The sequence below is a fragment of the Gorilla gorilla genome, chromosome 4 (genome assembly GCF_029281585.2).
Source record: "Gorilla gorilla gorilla isolate KB3781 chromosome 4, NHGRI_mGorGor1-v2.1_pri, whole genome shotgun sequence".
Classification (NCBI taxonomy): Eukaryota; Metazoa; Chordata; class Mammalia; order Primates; family Hominidae; genus Gorilla; species Gorilla gorilla.
The window spans coordinates 77,559,174-77,576,723 of NC_073228.2; positions in this window are offsets into that span (position 1 = coordinate 77,559,174).

The following is a 17,550-nucleotide window of genomic DNA, read 5'->3' on the forward strand; positions in this document are numbered from 1 at the left end:
ACCTTCCTTTAGACAGAGCAGATTTGAAACTCTTTTTTTGTGGAATTTGCAAGTGGAGATTTCAAGCGCTTAGGGGCCAAAGGTAGAAAATGAAATATCTTCGTAAAAAACTAGAGAGAATCATTCTCAGCAACCACTTGGTGATGTGTGCGTTCCACTCACAGAGTTTAACCTTTCTTTTCATAGAGCAGTTTGGAAACACTCTGTTTGTAAAGTCTGCAGGGGGATATTTTGACCTCTTTGAGGATTTCGTTGGAAACGGGATTTCTGCATATAACGCTAGACAGAAGAATTGCCAGTAACTTCTTTGCGCTGCGTGTGTTCAACTCACAGAGTTGAACCTTCCTTTAGACAGAGCAGATTTGAAGCCCTCTTTTTGTGGAATTTGCAAGTGGAGATTTCAAGCGATTTTCGGGGAACCGTAGAAAAGGAAATATCTTCGTATAAAAACTAGAGAGAATCATTCTCAGCAACCACTTCGTGATGTGTGCATCCCACTCACAGAGTTTAACTTTTCTTTTCATAGAGCAGTTTGGAAACACTCTGTTTGTAAAGTGTGCAAGTGGATATTTGGACCTCTTTGAGGATTTCGTTGGAAACGGGATTTCTGCATATAACGAAGACAGAAGAATTCTCAGTAACTTCTTTGGGCTGCGTGTGTTCAACTCACAGAGTTGAACCTTCCTTTAGACAGAGCAGATTTGAAAGCCTCTTTTTGTGGAATTTGCAATTGGAGATTTCAAGCGCTTTGGGGCCAACTGTAGAAAATTAAATATCTTCGAATAAAAACTAGAGAGAATCATTCTCAGCAACCCCTTGGTGATGTGTGTGTTCCACTCACAGAGTTTAACCTTTCTTTTCATAGAGCAGTTTGGAGACAATCTGTTTGTAAGTCTGCAAGTGGATATTTGGACCTCTTTGAGGATTTCGTTGGAAACGGGATTTCTGCATATAACGCTAGACAGAAGAATTCTCAGTAACTTCTTTGGGCTGCGTGTGTTCAACTCACAGAGTTGAACCTTCCTTTAGACAGAGTAGACTTGAAACCATCTTTTTGTGGCATTTGCAAGTGGAGATTTCAAGCGCTTTGGGGACAACGGTAGAAATGGAAATATCTTCGTATATAAACTAGAGAGAATCATTCTCAGCAACCCCTTGGTGATGTGTGCGTTCCACTCACAGAGTTTAAGCTTTCTTTTCGTATAGCAGTTTGGAAACACTCTGTTTGTAAAGTCTGCAAGTGGATATTTGGACCTCTTTGAGGATTTCGTTGGAAACGGGGTTTCTGCATAAAACGCTAGATAGAAGAATTCTCAGTAACTTCTTTGGGCTGTGTGTGTTCAACTCACAGAGTTGAACCTTCCTTTACACAGAGCAGATTTGAAACCCTCTTTTTGTGGAATTTGCAAGTGGAGATTTCAAGTGCTTTGGGGCCAACGGTAGAAATGAAAATATCTTCATGTAAAAACTAGAAAGAATCATTCTCAGCAACCACTTTGGGATGTATGCGTTCCACTCACAGAGTTTAGCCTTTCTTTTCATAGAGCAGATTGCAAACATTCTGTTTGTAAAGTGTGCAAGTGGATATTTGGACCTCTTAGAGGAATTCGTTTGAAACGGTATTTCTGCATATAACGCTAGTCAGAAGAATTCTCAGTAACTTCTTTGGGCTGTGTGTGTTCAACTCACAGAGTTGAACCTTCCTTTAGAGAGAGCAGATTTGAAACCCTCTTTTTGTGGAATTTGCAAGTGGAGATTTCATGCGCTTTGGCACCAATGGTAGAAAATGAAATATCTTCGTATAAAAACTAGAGAGAATGATTCTCAGCAACCAATTCATGATGTGTGCTTTCCACTCATAGAGTTTAACTTTTCTTTTCATAGAGCAGTTTGGAAATACTATGTAAATTCTGCAAGTGGATATTTGGACCTCTTTGAGGATTTCGTTGGAAACGGGATTTCTGCATAAAACGCTTGACAGAAGAATTCTCAGTAACTTCTTTGGGCTGCGTGTGTTCAACTCACAGAGTTGAACCTTCCTTTAGAAAGAACAGATTATAAACCCTCTTTTTGTGTAATTTGCAAGTGGAGATTACAAGCGCTTTGGGGCCAACGGTAGAAAAGGAAAAATCTTCGTATAAAAACTAGAGAGAATCATTCTCAGCAACCACTTTGGGATGTGTGCGTTCCACCCACAGAGTTTAACCTTTCTTTTCATAGAGCAGATTGCAAACATTCTGTTTGTAAAGTGTGCAAGTGGATATTTGGACCTCTTAGAGGAATTCGTTTGAAACGGTATTTCTGCATATAACGCTAGTCAGAAGAATTCTCAGTAACTTCTTTGGGCTGCGTGTGTTTAACTCACAGAGTTGAACCTTCCTTTACACAGAGCAGATTTGAAACCCTCTTTTTGTGGAATTTGCAAGTGGAGATTTCAAGTGCTTTGGGGCCAACGGTAGAAATGAAAATATCTTCGTGTAAAAACTAGAGAGAATCATTCTCAGCAACCACTTTGGGATGTATGCGTTCCACTCACAGAGTTTAGCCTTTCTTTTCATAGAGCAGATTGCAAACATTCTGTTTGTAAAGTGTGCAAGTGGATATTTGGACCTCTTAGAGGTATTCATTTGAAACGGTATTTCTGCATATAACGCTAGTCAGAAGAATTCTCAGTAACTTCTTTGGGCTGTGTGTGTTTAACTCACAGAGTTGAACCTTCCTTTTCACAGAGCAGATTTGAAACCCTCTTTTTGTGGAATTTGCAAGTGGAGATTTCAAGCGCTTTGGGGCCAACGGTAGAAAGGGAAATATCTTCGTATAAAAACTAGAGAGAATCATTCTCAGCAACCACTTGGTGATGTGTGCGTTCCACTCACAGAGTTTAACCTTTCTTTTCATAGAGCAGTTTGGAAACACTCTGTATGTACAGTCTTCAAGTGGATATTTGGACCTCTTTGAGGATTTTGTTGTACTTTCTTTTCATAGAGCAGTTTGGAAATACTCTGTAAAGTCTGCAAGTGGATATTTGGACCTCTTTGAGGATATCATTGGAAATGAGATTTCTGCATATAAGCCTAGACAGAAGAATTTTCAGTAACTTCTTTGGGCTGCGTGTGTTCAACTCACTGAGTTGAACCTTCCTTTAGACAGAGCAGATTTGAAACCCTCTTTTTGTGGAATTTGCAAGTGGAGATCTCAAGCGCTTTGGGGCCAACGGAAGAAAAGGAAATATCTTCGTATAAAAACTAGAAAGAATCATTCTCAGCAACCACTTGGTGATGTGTGCGTTCCACTCACAGAGTTTAACCTTTCTTTTCATAGAGCAGTTTGGAAACACTCTGTTTGTAAAGTCTGCAAGTGGATATTTGGACCTCTTTGAGTATATCGTTGGAAAAGGTATTTCTGCATATAACGCTAGACTGAAGAATTCTCAGTAACTTCTTTGGGCTGCGTGTGGTCAACTCACAGAGTTGAACCTTCCATTAGACAGAGCAGATTTGAAACACTCTTTTTGTGTAATTTGCAAGTGGAGAGTTCAAGTGCTTTGGGACCAAAAGTAGAAAAGGAAATATCTTCGTATAAAAACTAGAGAGAATCATTCTCAGCAACCACTTGGGGATGTGTGCGTTCCACTCACAGAGTTTAACCTTTCTTTTCATAGAGCAGTTTGGAAACACTCTGTTTGTAAAGTCTGCAAGTGGATATTTGGACCTCTTTTAGGATTTCGTTGGAAATGGGATTTCTGCATATAACCCTAGACAGAAGAATTCTCAGTAACTCCTTTGGGCTGTGTGTGTTCAACTCACAGAGTTGAACCTTCCTTTAGACAGAGCAGATTTGAAACTCTTTTTTTGTGGAATTTGCAAGTGGAGATTTCAAGCGCTTAGGGGCCAACGGTAGAAAATGAAATATCTTCGTAAAAAACTAGAGAGAATCATTCTCAGCAACCACTTGGTGATGTGTGCGTTCCACTCACAGAGTTTAACCTTTCTTTTCATAGAGCAGTTTGGAAACACTCTGTTTGTAAAGTCTGCAGGGGGATATTTTGACCTCTTTGAGGATTTCGTTGGAAACGGGATTTCTGCATATAACGGTAGAGAGAAGAATTGCCAGTAACTTCTTTGCGCTGCGTGTGTTCAACTCACAGAGTTGAACCTTCCTTTAGACAGAGCAGATTTGAAACCCTCTTTTTGTGTATTTTGCAAGTGGAGAGTTCAAGCGCTTTGGGGCCAACAGTAGAAAAGGAAATATCTTTGTATGAAAACTACAGAGAATCATTCCCAGCAACCACTTTGTGAGGTGTGCGTTCCACTCACAGAGTTTAACATTTCTTTTCATAGAACAGCTTGGAAACACTCCGTTTGTAAAGTCTGCAAGTGGATATTTGGACCTCTTTGAGGATTTCGTTGGAAACGGGATTTCTGCATATAACGCTAGACAGAAGAATTCACAGTAAGTTCTTTGGGCTGCGTGTGTTCAACTCACAGAGTTGAACCTTCCTTTAGACAGTGTAGATTTGAAACCCTCTTCTTGTGGAATTTGCAAGTGAAGACTTCAAGTGCTTTGGGGCCAACGGTAGAAAAGGAATTATCTTCGTATAAAAACTAGAGAGAATCATTCTCAGCAATCACTTGGCGATGTGTGCATTGCACTCACAGAGTTTAACCTTTCTTTTTCATAGAGCAGTTTGGAAACACTCTGTTTGTAAAGTCTGCAAGTGGATATTTGGACCTCTTTGAGGATTTCGTTGGAAACGGGATTTCTGCATATAACGCTAGACAGAAGAATTATCAGTAACTTCTTTGGGCTGTGTGTGTTCAACTCACAGAGTTGAACCTTCCTTTAGACAGAGCAGATTTGAAACTCTTTTTTTGTGGAATTTGCAAGTGGAGATTTCAAGCGCTTAGGGGCCAAAGGTAGAAAATGAAATATCTTCGTAAAAAACTAGAGAGAATCATTCTCAGCAACCACTTGGTGATGTGTGCGTTCCACTCACAGAGTTTAACCTTTCTTTTCATAGAGCAGTTTGGAAACACTCTGTTTGTAAAGTCTGCAGGGGGATATTTTGACCTCTTTGAGGATTTCGTTGGAAACGGGATTTCTGCATATAACGCTAGACAGAAGAATTGCCAGTAACTTCTTTGCGCTGCGTGTGTTCAACTCACAGAGTTGAACCTTCCTTTAGACAGAGCAGATTTGAAGCCCTCTTTTTGTGGAATTTGCAAGTGGAGATTTCAAGCGATTTTCGGGGAACCGTAGAAAAGGAAATATCTTCGTATAAAAACTAGAGAGAATCATTCTCAGCAACCACTTCGTGATGTGTGCATCCCACTCACAGAGTTTAACTTTTCTTTTCATAGAGCAGTTTGGAAACACTCTGTTTGTAAAGTGTGCAAGTGGATATTTGGACCTCTTTGAGGATTTCGTTGGAAACGGGATTTCTGCATATAACGAAGACAGAAGAATTCTCAGTAACTTCTTTGGGCTGCGTGTGTTCAACTCACAGTGTTGAAACTTCCTTTTGACAGAGCAGATTTGAAACGCTCTTTTTGTGGAATTTGCAAGTGGAGATTTCAAGCGCTTTGGGGCCAACGGTAGAAAAGGATGTATCTTCGTGCAAAAACTAGAGAGAATCATTCTCAGCAACCACTTTGGGATGTATGCGTTCCACTTACAGAGTTTAACCTTTCTTTTCATAGAGCGGTTTGGAAACACTCTGTTTGTAAAGTCAGCAACTGGATATTTGGACCTAGTTGAGGATATCGTTGGAAACGAGATTTCTGCATATAACGCTAGACAGAAGAATTCTCAGTAACTTTTTTGGGCTGCATGTGTTCAACTCACAGAGTTGAACCTTCCTTTACACAGAGCAGATTTGAAAGCCTCTTTTTGTGGAATTTGCAATTGGAGATTTCAAGCGCTTTGGGGCCAACTGTAGAAAATTAAATATCTTCGAATAAAAACTAGAGAGAATCATTCTCAGCAACCCCTTGGTGATGTGTGTGTTCCACTCACAGAGTTTAACCTTTCTTTTCATAGAGCAGTTTGGAGACAATCTGTTTGTAAGTCTGCAAGTGGATATTTGGACCTCTTTGAGGATTTCGTTGGAAACGGGATTTCTGCATATAACGCTAGACAGAAGAATTCTCAGTAACTTCTTTGGGCTGCGTGTGTTCAACTCACAGAGTTGAACCTTCCTTTAGACAGAGTAGACTTGAAACCATCTTTTTGTGGCATTTGCAAGTGGAGATTTCAAGCGCTTTGGGGACAACGGTAGAAATGGAAATATCTTCGTATATAAACTAGAGAGAATCATTCTCAGCAACCCCTTGGTGATGTGTGCGTTCCACTCACAGAGTTTAAGCTTTCTTTTCGTATAGCAGTTTGGAAACACTCTGTTTGTAAAGTCTGCAAGTGGATATTTGGACCTCTTTGAGGATTTCGTTGGAAACGGGGTTTCTGCATAAAACGCTAGATAGAAGAATTCTCAGTAACTTCTTTGGGCTGTGTGTGTTCAACTCACAGAGTTGAACCTTCCTTTACACAGAGCAGATTTGAAACCCTCTTTTTGTGGAATTTGCAAGTGGAGATTTCAAGTGCTTTGGGGCCAACGGTAGAAATGAAAATATCTTCATGTAAAAACTAGAAAGAATCATTCTCAGCAACCACTTTGGGATGTATGCGTTCCACTCACAGAGTTTAGCCTTTCTTTTCATAGAGCAGATTGCAAACATTCTGTTTGTAAAGTGTGCAAGTGGATATTTGGACCTCTTAGAGGAATTCGTTTGAAACGGTATTTCTGCATATAACGCTAGTCAGAAGAATTCTCAGTAACTTCTTTGGGCTGTGTGTGTTCAACTCACAGAGTTGAACCTTCCTTTAGAGAGAGCAGATTTGAAACCCTCTTTTTGTGGAATTTGCAAGTGGAGATTTCATGCGCTTTGGCACCAATGGTAGAAAATGAAATATCTTCGTATAAAAACTAGAGAGAATGATTCTCAGCAACCAATTCATGATGTGTGCTTTCCACTCATAGAGTTTAACTTTTCTTTTCATAGAGCAGTTTGGAAATACTATGTAAATTCTGCAAGTGGATATTTGGACCTCTTTGAGGATTTCGTTGGAAACGGGATTTCTGCATAAAACGCTAGACAGAAGAATTCTCAGTAACTTCTTTGGGCTGCGTGTGTTCAACTCACAGAGTTGAACCTTCCTTTAGAAAGAACAGATTATAAACCCTCTTTCTGTGTAATTTGCAAGTGGAGATTACAAGCGCTTTGGGGCCAACGGTAGAAAAGGAAAAATCTTCGTATAAAAACTAGAGAGAATCATTCTCAGCAACCACTTTGGGATGTGTGCGTTCCACCCACAGAGTTTAACCTTTCTTTTCATAGAGCAGATTGCAAACATTCTGTTTGTAAAGTGTGCAAGTGGATATTTGGACCTCTTAGAGGAATTCGTTTGAAACGGTATTTCTGCATATAACGCTAGTCAGAAGAATTCTCAGTAACTTCTTTGGGCTGCGTGTGTTTAACTCACAGAGTTGAACCTTCCTTTACACAGAGCAGATTTGAAACCCTCTTTTTGTGGAATTTGCAAGTGGAGATTTCAAGTGCTTTGGGGCCAACGGTAGAAATGAAAATATCTTCGTGTAAAAACTAGAGAGAATCATTCTCAGCAACCACTTTGGGATGTATGCGTTCCACTCACAGAGTTTAGCCTTTCTTTTCATAGAGCAGATTGCAAACATTCTGTTTGTAAAGTGTGCAAGTGGATATTTGGACCTCTTAGAGGTATTCATTTGAAACGGTATTTCTGCATATAACGCTAGTCAGAAGAATTCTCAGTAACTTCTTTGGGCTGTGTGTGTTTAACTCACAGAGTTGAACCTTCCTTTTCACAGAGCAGATTTGAAACCCTCTTTTTGTGGAATTTGCAAGTGGAGATTTCAAGCGCTTTGGGGCCAACGGTAGAAAGGGAAATATCTTCGTATAAAAACTAGAGAGAATCATTCTCAGCAACCACTTGGTGATGTGTGCGTTCCACTCACAGAGTTTAACCTTTCTTTTCATAGAGCAGTTTGGAAACACTCTGTATGTACAGTCTTCAAGTGGATATTTGGACCTCTTTGAGGATTTTGTTGTACTTTCTTTTCATAGAGCAGTTTGGAAATACTCTGTAAAGTCTGCAAGTGGATATTTGGACCTCTTTGAGGATATCATTGGAAATGAGATTTCTGCATATAAGCCTAGACAGAAGAATTTTCAGTAACTTCTTTGGGCTGCGTGTGTTCAACTCACTGAGTTGAACCTTCCTTTAGACAGAGCAGATTTGAAACCCTCTTTTTGTGGAATTTGCAAGTGGAGATCTCAAGCGCTTTGGGGCCAACGGAAGAAAAGGAAATATCTTCGTATAAAAACTAGAAAGAATCATTCTCAGCAACCACTTGGTGATGTGTGCGTTCCACTCACAGAGTTTAACCTTTCTTTTCATAGAGCAGTTTGGAAACACTCTGTTTGTAAAGTCTGCAAGTGGATATTTGGACCTCTTTGAGTATATCGTTGGAAAAGGTATTTCTGCATATAACGCTAGACTGAAGAATTCTCAGTAACTTCTTTGGGCTGCGTGTGGTCAACTCACAGAGTTGAACCTTCCATTAGACAGAGCAGATTTGAAACACTCTTTTTGTGTAATTTGCAAGTGGAGAGTTCAAGTGCTTTGGGACCAAAAGTAGAAAAGGAAATATCTTCGTATAAAAACTAGAGAGAATCATTCTCAGCAACCACTTGGGGATGTGTGCGTTCCACTCACAGAGTTTAACCTTTCTTTTCATAGAGCAGTTTGGAAACACTCTGTTTGTAAAGTCTGCAAGTGGATATTTGGACCTCTTTTAGGATTTCGTTGGAAATGGGATTTCTGCATATAACCCTAGACAGAAGAATTCTCAGTAACTCCTTTGGGCTGTGTGTGTTCAACTCACAGAGTTGAACCTTCCTTTAGACAGAGCAGATTTGAAACTCTTTTTTTGTGGAATTTGCAAGTGGAGATTTCAAGCGCTTAGGGGCCAACGGTAGAAAATGAAATATCTTCGTAAAAAACTAGAGAGAATCATTCTCAGCAACCACTTGGTGATGTGTGCGTTCCACTCACAGAGTTTAACCTTTCTTTTCATAGAGCAGTTTGGAAACACTCTGTTTGTAAAGTCTGCAGGGGGATATTTTGACCTCTTTGAGGATTTCGTTGGAAACGGGATTTCTGCATATAACGGTAGAGAGAAGAATTCTCAGTAACTTCTTTGGGCTGCATGTGTTCAACTCACAGAGTTGAACCTTCCTTTAGACAGAGCAGATTTGAAACCCTCTTTTTGTGTATTTTGCAAGTGGAGAGTTCAAGCGCTTTGGGGCCAACAGTAGAAAAGGAAATATCTTTGTATGAAAACTACAGAGAATCATTCCCAGCAACCACTTTGTGAGGTGTGCGTTCCACTCACAGAGTTTAACATTTCTTTTCATAGAACAGCTTGGAAACACTCCGTTTGTAAAGTCTGCAAGTGGATATTTGGACCTCTTTGAGGATTTCGTTGGAAACGGGATTTCTGCATATAACGCTAGACAGAAGAATTCACAGTAAGTTCTTTGGGCTGCGTGTGTTCAACTCACAGAGTTGAACCTTCCTTTAGACAGTGTAGATTTGAAACCCTCTTCTTGTGGAATTTGCAAGTGAAGACTTCAAGTGCTTTGGGGCCAACGGTAGAAAAGGAATTATCTTCGTATAAAAACTAGAGAGAATCATTCTCAGCAATCACTTGGCGATGTGTGCATTGCACTCACAGAGTTTAACCTTTCTTTTTCATAGAGCAGTTTGGAAACACTCTGTTTGTAAAGTCTGCAAGTGGATATTTGGACCTCTTTGAGGATTTCGTTGGAAACGGGATTTCTGCATATAACGCTAGACAGAAGAATTATCAGTAACTTCTTTGGGCTGTGTGTGTTCAACTCACAGAGTTGAACCTTCCTTTAGACAGAGCAGATTTGAAAACCTCTTTTTGTGGAATTTGCAAGTGGAGATTTCAAGCGCATAGCGGCCAACGGTAGAAAAGGAAATATCTTCGTATAAAAACTAGAGAGAATCATTCTCAGCAAACACTTGGTGATGTGTGCGTTCCACTCACAGAGTTTAACCTTTCTTTTCATAGGGCATTTTGGAAACACTCTGTTTGTATAGTCTGCAAAGGGATATTTGGACCTCTTTGAGGATTTCGTTGGAAATGAGATTTCTGCATATAACGTTAGACAGAAGATTTCTCAGTAACTTCTTTGGGCTGCATGTGTTCAACTCACAGAGTTGAACCTTCCTTTACACAGAGCAGATTTGAAACCCTCTTTTTGTGGAATTTGCAATTGGAGATTTCAAGCGCTTTGGGGCCTATGGTAGAAAAGGAAATATTTTCGTATAAAAACTAGAGAGAATGATTCTCAGCAACCTCTTCGTGATGTGTGCGTTCCACTCACAGAGTTTAACCTTTCTTTTCATAGAGCAGTTTGGAAACACTCTGTTTGTAAAGTCTGCAAGTGGATATTTGGACCTCTTTGAGGATTTCGTTGGAAACGGGATTTCTGCCTATAACGCTAGACAGAAGAATTCTCAGTAACTTCCTTGGGCTGCGTGTGTTCAACTCAGAGAATTGTACCATCTTTTAGAAAGAGCAGATTTGAAACCCTCTTTTTCTGGAATTTGGAAGTGGAGATTTCAAGCGATTTGGGGCCAACGGTAGAAAAGGAAATATCTTGGAATAAAAACTAGAGAGAATAATTCTCAGCAACCACTTTGAGATGTGTGCGTTCCACTCAAAGAGTTTAACCTTTCTTTTCATAGAGCAGTTGGAAACACTCTGTTTGAAAAGTCTGCAAATGGATATTTGGACCTCTTTGAGGATTTCCTTGGAAACGGGATTTCTGCATCTAACGCTAGACAGAAGAATTCTCAGTAACTTCTTTGGGCTGCGTGTGTTCAACTCACAGAGTTGAACCTTCCTTTAGACAGAGCAGATCTGAAACCCTCTTTTTGTGGAATTTGCAAGTGGAGATTTCAAGCGATATGGGGCCAACGGTAGAAAAGGAAATATATTTGTATAAAAACTAGAGAGAATCATTCTCAGCAACCACTTGGTGATGTGACAGTTCCTCTCACAGAGTTTAACCTTTCTTTTCAGAGAGCAGTTTCGAAACACTCTGTTTGTAAAGTCTGCAACGGGGATATTTGGACCTCTTTGAGGATATCGTAGGAAAATGGATTTCTGCATCTAACGCTAGACAGAAGAATTCTCAGTAACTTCTTAGGGCTGCGTGTGTTCAACTCACAGAGTTGAACCTTCCTTTAGAAAGAGCAGATTTGAAACCCTCTTTTGTGGAATTTGCAAGTGGAGATTTCAAGCGCTTTGTGGCCAACGGTATAAAAAGAAATATCTTCGTATGAAAACTAGAGAGAATCATTCTCAGCAACCACTTTGGGATGTGTGCGATCCACTGACAGAGTTTAACCTTTCTTTTCATAGGGCAGTTTGCAAACACTCTGTTTGTAAAGTCTGCAAGTGGATATTTGGACCTCTTTGAGGATTTCGTTGGAAATGGGATTTCTGCATATAACCCTAGACAGAAGAATTCTCAGTAACTTCTTTGGGCTGTGTGTGTTCAACTCACAGAGTTGAACCTTCCTTTAGACAGAGCAGATTTGAAACTCTTTTTTTGTGGAATTTGCAAGTGGAGATTTCAAGCGCTTAGGGGCCAACGGTAGAAAATGAAATATCTTCGTAAAAAACTTGAGAGAATCATTCTCAGCAACCACTTGGTGATGTGTGCGTTCCACTCACAGAGTTTAACCTTTCTTTTCATAGAGCAGTTTGGAAACACTCTGTTTGTAAAGTCTGCAGGGGGATATTTTGACCTCTTTGAGGATTTCGTTGGAAACGGGATTTCTGCATACAACGGTAGAGAGAAGAATTCTCAGTAACTTCTTTGGGCTGCATGTGTTCAACTCACAGAGTTGAACCTTCCTTTAGACAGAGCAGATTTGAAACCCTCTTTTTGTGTATTTTGCAAGTGGAGAGTTCAAGCGCTTTGGGGCCAACAGTAGAAAAGGAAATATCTTTGTATGAAAACTACAGAGAATCATTCCCAGCAACCACTTTGTGAGGTGTGCGTTCCACTCACAGAGTTTAACATTTCTTTTCATAGAACAGCTTGGAAACACTCTGTTTGTAAAGTCTGCAAGTGGATATTTGGACGTCTTTGAGGATTTCGTTGGAAACGGGATTTCTGCATATAACGCTAGACAGAAGAATTCACAGTAAGTTCTTTGGGCTGCGTGTGTTCAACTCACAGAGTTGAACCTTCCTTTAGACAGTGTAGATTTGAAACCCTCTTCTTGTTGAATTTGCAAGTGAAGACTTCAAGTGCTTTGGGGCCAACGGTAGAAAAGGAATTATCTTCGTATAAAAACTAGAGAGAATCATTCTCAGCAATCACTTGGCGATGTGTGCATTGCACTCACAGAGTTTAACCTTTCTTTTTCATAGAGCAGTTTGGAAACACTCTGTTTGTAAAGTCTGCAAGTGGATATTTGGACCTCTTTGAGGATTTCGTTGGAAACGGGATTTCTGCATATAACGCTAGACAGAAGAATTATCAGTAACTTCTTTGGGCTGTGTGTGTTCAACTCACAGGGTTGAACCTTCCTTTAGACAGAGCAGATTTGAAAACCTCTTTTTGTGGAATTTGCAAGTGGAGATTTCAAGCGCATAGCGGCCAACGGTAGAAAAGGAAATATCTTCGTATAAAAACTAGAGAGAATAATTCTCAGCAACCACTTGGGGATGTGTGCGTTCCACTCACAGAGTTTAACCTTTCTTTTCGTAGAGCAGTTTGGAAACACTCTGTTTGTAAAGTCTGCAAGTGGATATTTGGACCTCTTTGAGGATTTCGTTTGAATCGGGATTTCTGCATATATCGCTAGACAGAAGAATTCTCAGTAACTTCTTTGGGCTGCGTGTGTTCAACTCACAGAGTTGAACCTTCCTTTAGACAGAGCAGATTGGAAACCCTCTTTTTGTGAAATTTGCAAGTGGGGAGTTCAAGTGATTTGGGGCCAACGGTAGAAAAGGAAATATCTTCGTATAAAAACTAGAGAGAATCATTCTCAGCAAACACTTGGTGATGTGTGCGTTCCACTCACAGAGTTTAACCTTTCTTTTCATAGGGCATTTTGGAAACACTCTGTTTGTATAGTCTGCAAAGGGATATTTGGACCTCTTTGAGGATTTCGTTGGAAATGAGATTTCTGCATATAACGTTAGACAGAAGATTTCTCAGTAACTTCTTTGGGCTGCATGTGTTCAACTCACAGAGTTGAACCTTCCTTTAGACAGAGCAGATTTGAAACTCTTTTTTTGTGGAATTTGCAAGTGGAGATTTCAAGCGCTTAGGGGCCAACGGTAGAAAATGAAATATCTTCGTAAAAAACTTGAGAGAATCATTCTCAGCAACCACTTGGTGATGTGTGCGTTCCACTCACAGAGTTTAACCTTTCTTTTCATAGAGCAGTTTGGAAACCCTCTGTTTGTAAAGTCTGCAGGGGGATATTTTGACCTCTTTGAGGATTTCGTTGGAAACGGGATTTCTGCATACAACGGTAGAGAGAAGAATTCTCAGTAACTTCTTTTGGCTGCATGTGTTCAACTCACAGAGTTGAACCTTCCTTTAGACAGAGCAGATTTGAAACCCTCTTTTTGTGTATTTTACAAGTGGAGAGTTCAAGCGCTTTGGGGCCAACAGTAGAAAAGGAAATATCTTTGTATGAAAACTACAGAGAATCATTCCCAGCAACCACTTTGTGAGGTGTGCGTTCCACTCACAGAGTTTAACATTTCTTTTCATACAACAGCTTGGAAACACTCTGTTTGTAAAGTCTGCAAGTGGATATTTGGACCTCTTTGAGGATTTCGTTGGAAACGGGATTTCTGCATATAACGCTAGACAGAAGAATTCACAGTAAGTTCTTTGGGCTGCGTGTGTTCAACTCACAGAGTTGAACCTTCCTTTAGACAGTGTAGATTTGAAACCCTCTTCTTGTGGAATTTGCAAGTGAAGACTTCAAGTGCTTTGGGGCCAACGGTAGAAAAGGAATTATCTTCGTATAAAAACTAGAGAGAATCATTCTCAGCAATCACTTGGCGATGTGTGCATTGCACTCACAGAGTTTAACCTTTCTTTTTCATAGAGCAGTTTGGAAACACTCTGTTTGTAAAGTCTGCAAGTGGATATTTGGACCTCTTTGAGGATTTCGTTGGAAACGGGATTTCTGCATATAACGCTAGACAGAAGAATTATCAGTAACTTCTTTGGGCTGTGTGTGTTCAACTCACAGAGTTGAACCTTCCTTTAGACAGAGCAGATTTGAAAACCTCTTTTTGTGGAATTTGCAAGTGGAGATTTCAAGCGCATAGCGGCCAACGGTAGAAAAGGAAATATCTTCGTATAAAAACTAGAGAGAATCATTCTCAGCAACCACTTGGGGATGTGTGCGTTCCACTCACAGAGTTTAACCTTTCTTTTCGTAGAGCAGTTTGGAAACACTCTGTTTGTAAAGTCTGCAAGTGGATATTTGGACCTCTTTGAGGATTTCGTTTGAATCGGGATTTCTGCATATATCGCTAGACAGAAGAATTCTCAGTAACTTCTTTGGGCTGCGTGTGTTCAACTCACAGAGTTGAACCTTCCTTTAGACAGAGCAGATTGGAAACCCTCTTTTTGTGAAATTTGCAAGTGGGGAGTTCAAGTGATTTGGGGCCAACGGTAGAAAAGGAAATATCTTCGTATAAAAACTAGAGAGAATCATTCTCAGCAAACACTTGGTGATGTGTGCGTTCCACTCACAGAGTTTAACCTTTCTTTTCATAGGACATTTTGGAAACACTCTGTTTGTATAGTCTGCAAAGGGATATTTGGACCTCTTTGAGGATTTCGTTGGAAATGAGATTTCTGCATATAACGTTAGACAGAAGATTTCTCAGTAACTTCTTTGGGCTGCATGTGTTCAACTCACAGAGTTGAACCTTCCTTTACACAGAGCAGATTTGAAACCCTCTTTTTGTGGAATTTGCAATTGGAGATTTCAAGCGCTTTGGGGCCTATGGTAGAAAAGGAAATATTTTCGTATAAAAACTAGAGAGAATGATTCTCAGCAACCTCTTCGTGATGTGTGCGTTCCACTCACAGAGTTTAACCTTTCTTTTCATAGAGCAGTTTGGAAACACTCTGTTTGTAAAGTCTGCAAGTGGATATTTGGACCTCTTTGAGGATTTCGTTGGAAACGGGATTTCTGCCTATAACGCTAGACAGAAGAATTCTCAGTAACTTCCTTGGGCTGCGTGTGTTCAACTCAGAGAATTGTACCATCTTTTAGAAAGAGCAGATTTGAAACCCTCTTTTTCTGGAATTTGGAAGTGGAGATTTCAAGCGATTTGGGGCCAACGGTAGAAAAGGAAATATCTTGGAATAAAAACTAGAGAGAATAATTCTCAGCAACCACTTTGAGATGTGTGCGTTCCACTCAAAGAGTTTAACCTTTCTTTTCATAGAGCAGTTGGAAACACTCTGTTTGAAAAGTCTGCAAATGGATATTTGGACCTCTTTGAGGATTTCCTTGGAAACGGGATTTCTGCATCTAACGCTAGACAGAAGAATTCTCAGTAACTTCTTTGGGCTGCGTGTGTTCAACTCACAGAGTTGAACCTTCCTTTAGACAGAGCGGATCTGAAACCCTCTTTTTGTGGAATTTGCAAGTGGAGATTTCAAGCGATATGGGGCCAACGGTAGAAAAGGAAATATATTTGTATAAAAACTAGAGAGAATCATTCTCAGCAACCACTTGGTGATGTGACAGTTCCTCTTACAGAGTTTAACCTTTCTTTTCAGAGAGCAGTTTGGAAACACTCTGTTTGTAAAGTCTGCAACGGGGATATTTGGACCTCTTTGAGGATTTCGTAGGAAAATGGATTTCTGCATCTAACGCTAGACAGAAGAATTCTCAGTAACTTCTTAGGGCTGCGTGTGTTCAACTCACAGAGTTGAACCTTCCTTTAGAAAGAGCAGATTTGAAACCCTCTTTTGTGGAATTTGCAAGTGGAGATTTCAAGCGCTTTGTGGCCAACGGTATAAAAAGAAATATCTTCGTATGAAAACTAGAGAGAATCATTCTCAGCAACCACTTTGGGATGTGTGCGATCCACTGACAGAGTTTAACCTTTCTTTTCATAGGGCAGTTTGCAAACACTCTGTTTGTAAAGTCTGCAAGTGGATATTTGGACCTCTTTGAGGATTTCGTTGGAAACGTGATTTCTGCATATAACGCTAGACAGAAGAATTCTCAGTAACTTCTTAGGGCTGCGTGTGTTCAACTCACAGAGTTGAACCTTCCTTTAGACAGAGCAGATTTGAAACCCTCTTTTTGTGGAATATACAAGTGGAGATTTTAAGCGCTTTGGGGCCAACGGTAGAAAAGGAAATGTCTTCGAATAAAAACTGGAGAGAATCATTCTCAGCAACCACATCGGAATGTGTGCGTTTCACTCACAAAGTTTAACCTTTCTTTTCATAGAGCAGTTTGCAAACACTCTGTTTGTAAAGCCTGTAAGTGGATATTTGGACCTCTTTGAGGATTTCGTTGGAACCGGGATTTCTGCATATAACGCTAGACAGAAGAATTCTCAGTAACTTCTTTGGGCTGTGTGTGTTCAACTCACAGAGTTGAAATTTCCTTTAGATAGGGCAGGTTTGAACCCTCTTTTTGTGGAATTTACAAGTGGAGATTTCAAGCGCTTTGGGGGCAACGGTAGAAAAGGAAATATCTTTGTATAAAAACTAGAGAGAATCATTCTCAGCAACCACTTTGTGATATGTGCGTTCCACTCACGGAGTTTAACCTTTCTTTTCATAGAGCAGTTTGGAAAAACTCTGTTTGTAAAGTTTGCAAGTGGATATTTGGACCTCTTTGAGGATTTCGTTGGACTTTCTTTTCATAGAGCAGTTTGGAAATACTCTGTAAAGTCTGCAAGTGGATATTTGGACCTCTCTGAGGATATCGTTGGAAATGAGATTTCTGCATATAAGCCTAGACAGAAGAATTCTCAGTAACTTCTTTGGGCTGCGTGTGTTCAACTCACAGAGTTGAACCTTCCTTTAGACAGAGCAGATTTGAAACCCTCCTTTTGTGGAATTTGCAAGTGGAGGTCTCAAGCGCTTTGGGGCCAACGGTAGAAAAGGAAATATCTTCGTATAAAAACTAGAAAGAATCATTCTCAGCAACCACTTGGTGATGTGTGCGTTCCACTCACAGAGTTTAACCTTTCTTTTTATACAGTAGTTTGGAAACACTCTGTTGGTAAAGTGTGGAAGTGGATATTTGGACTTTTTTGAGGATTTCTTTGGAAAAGGGATTTCTTCATCTAATGCTAGACAGAAGAATTCTCAGTAACTTCTTTGGGCTGCGTGTGTT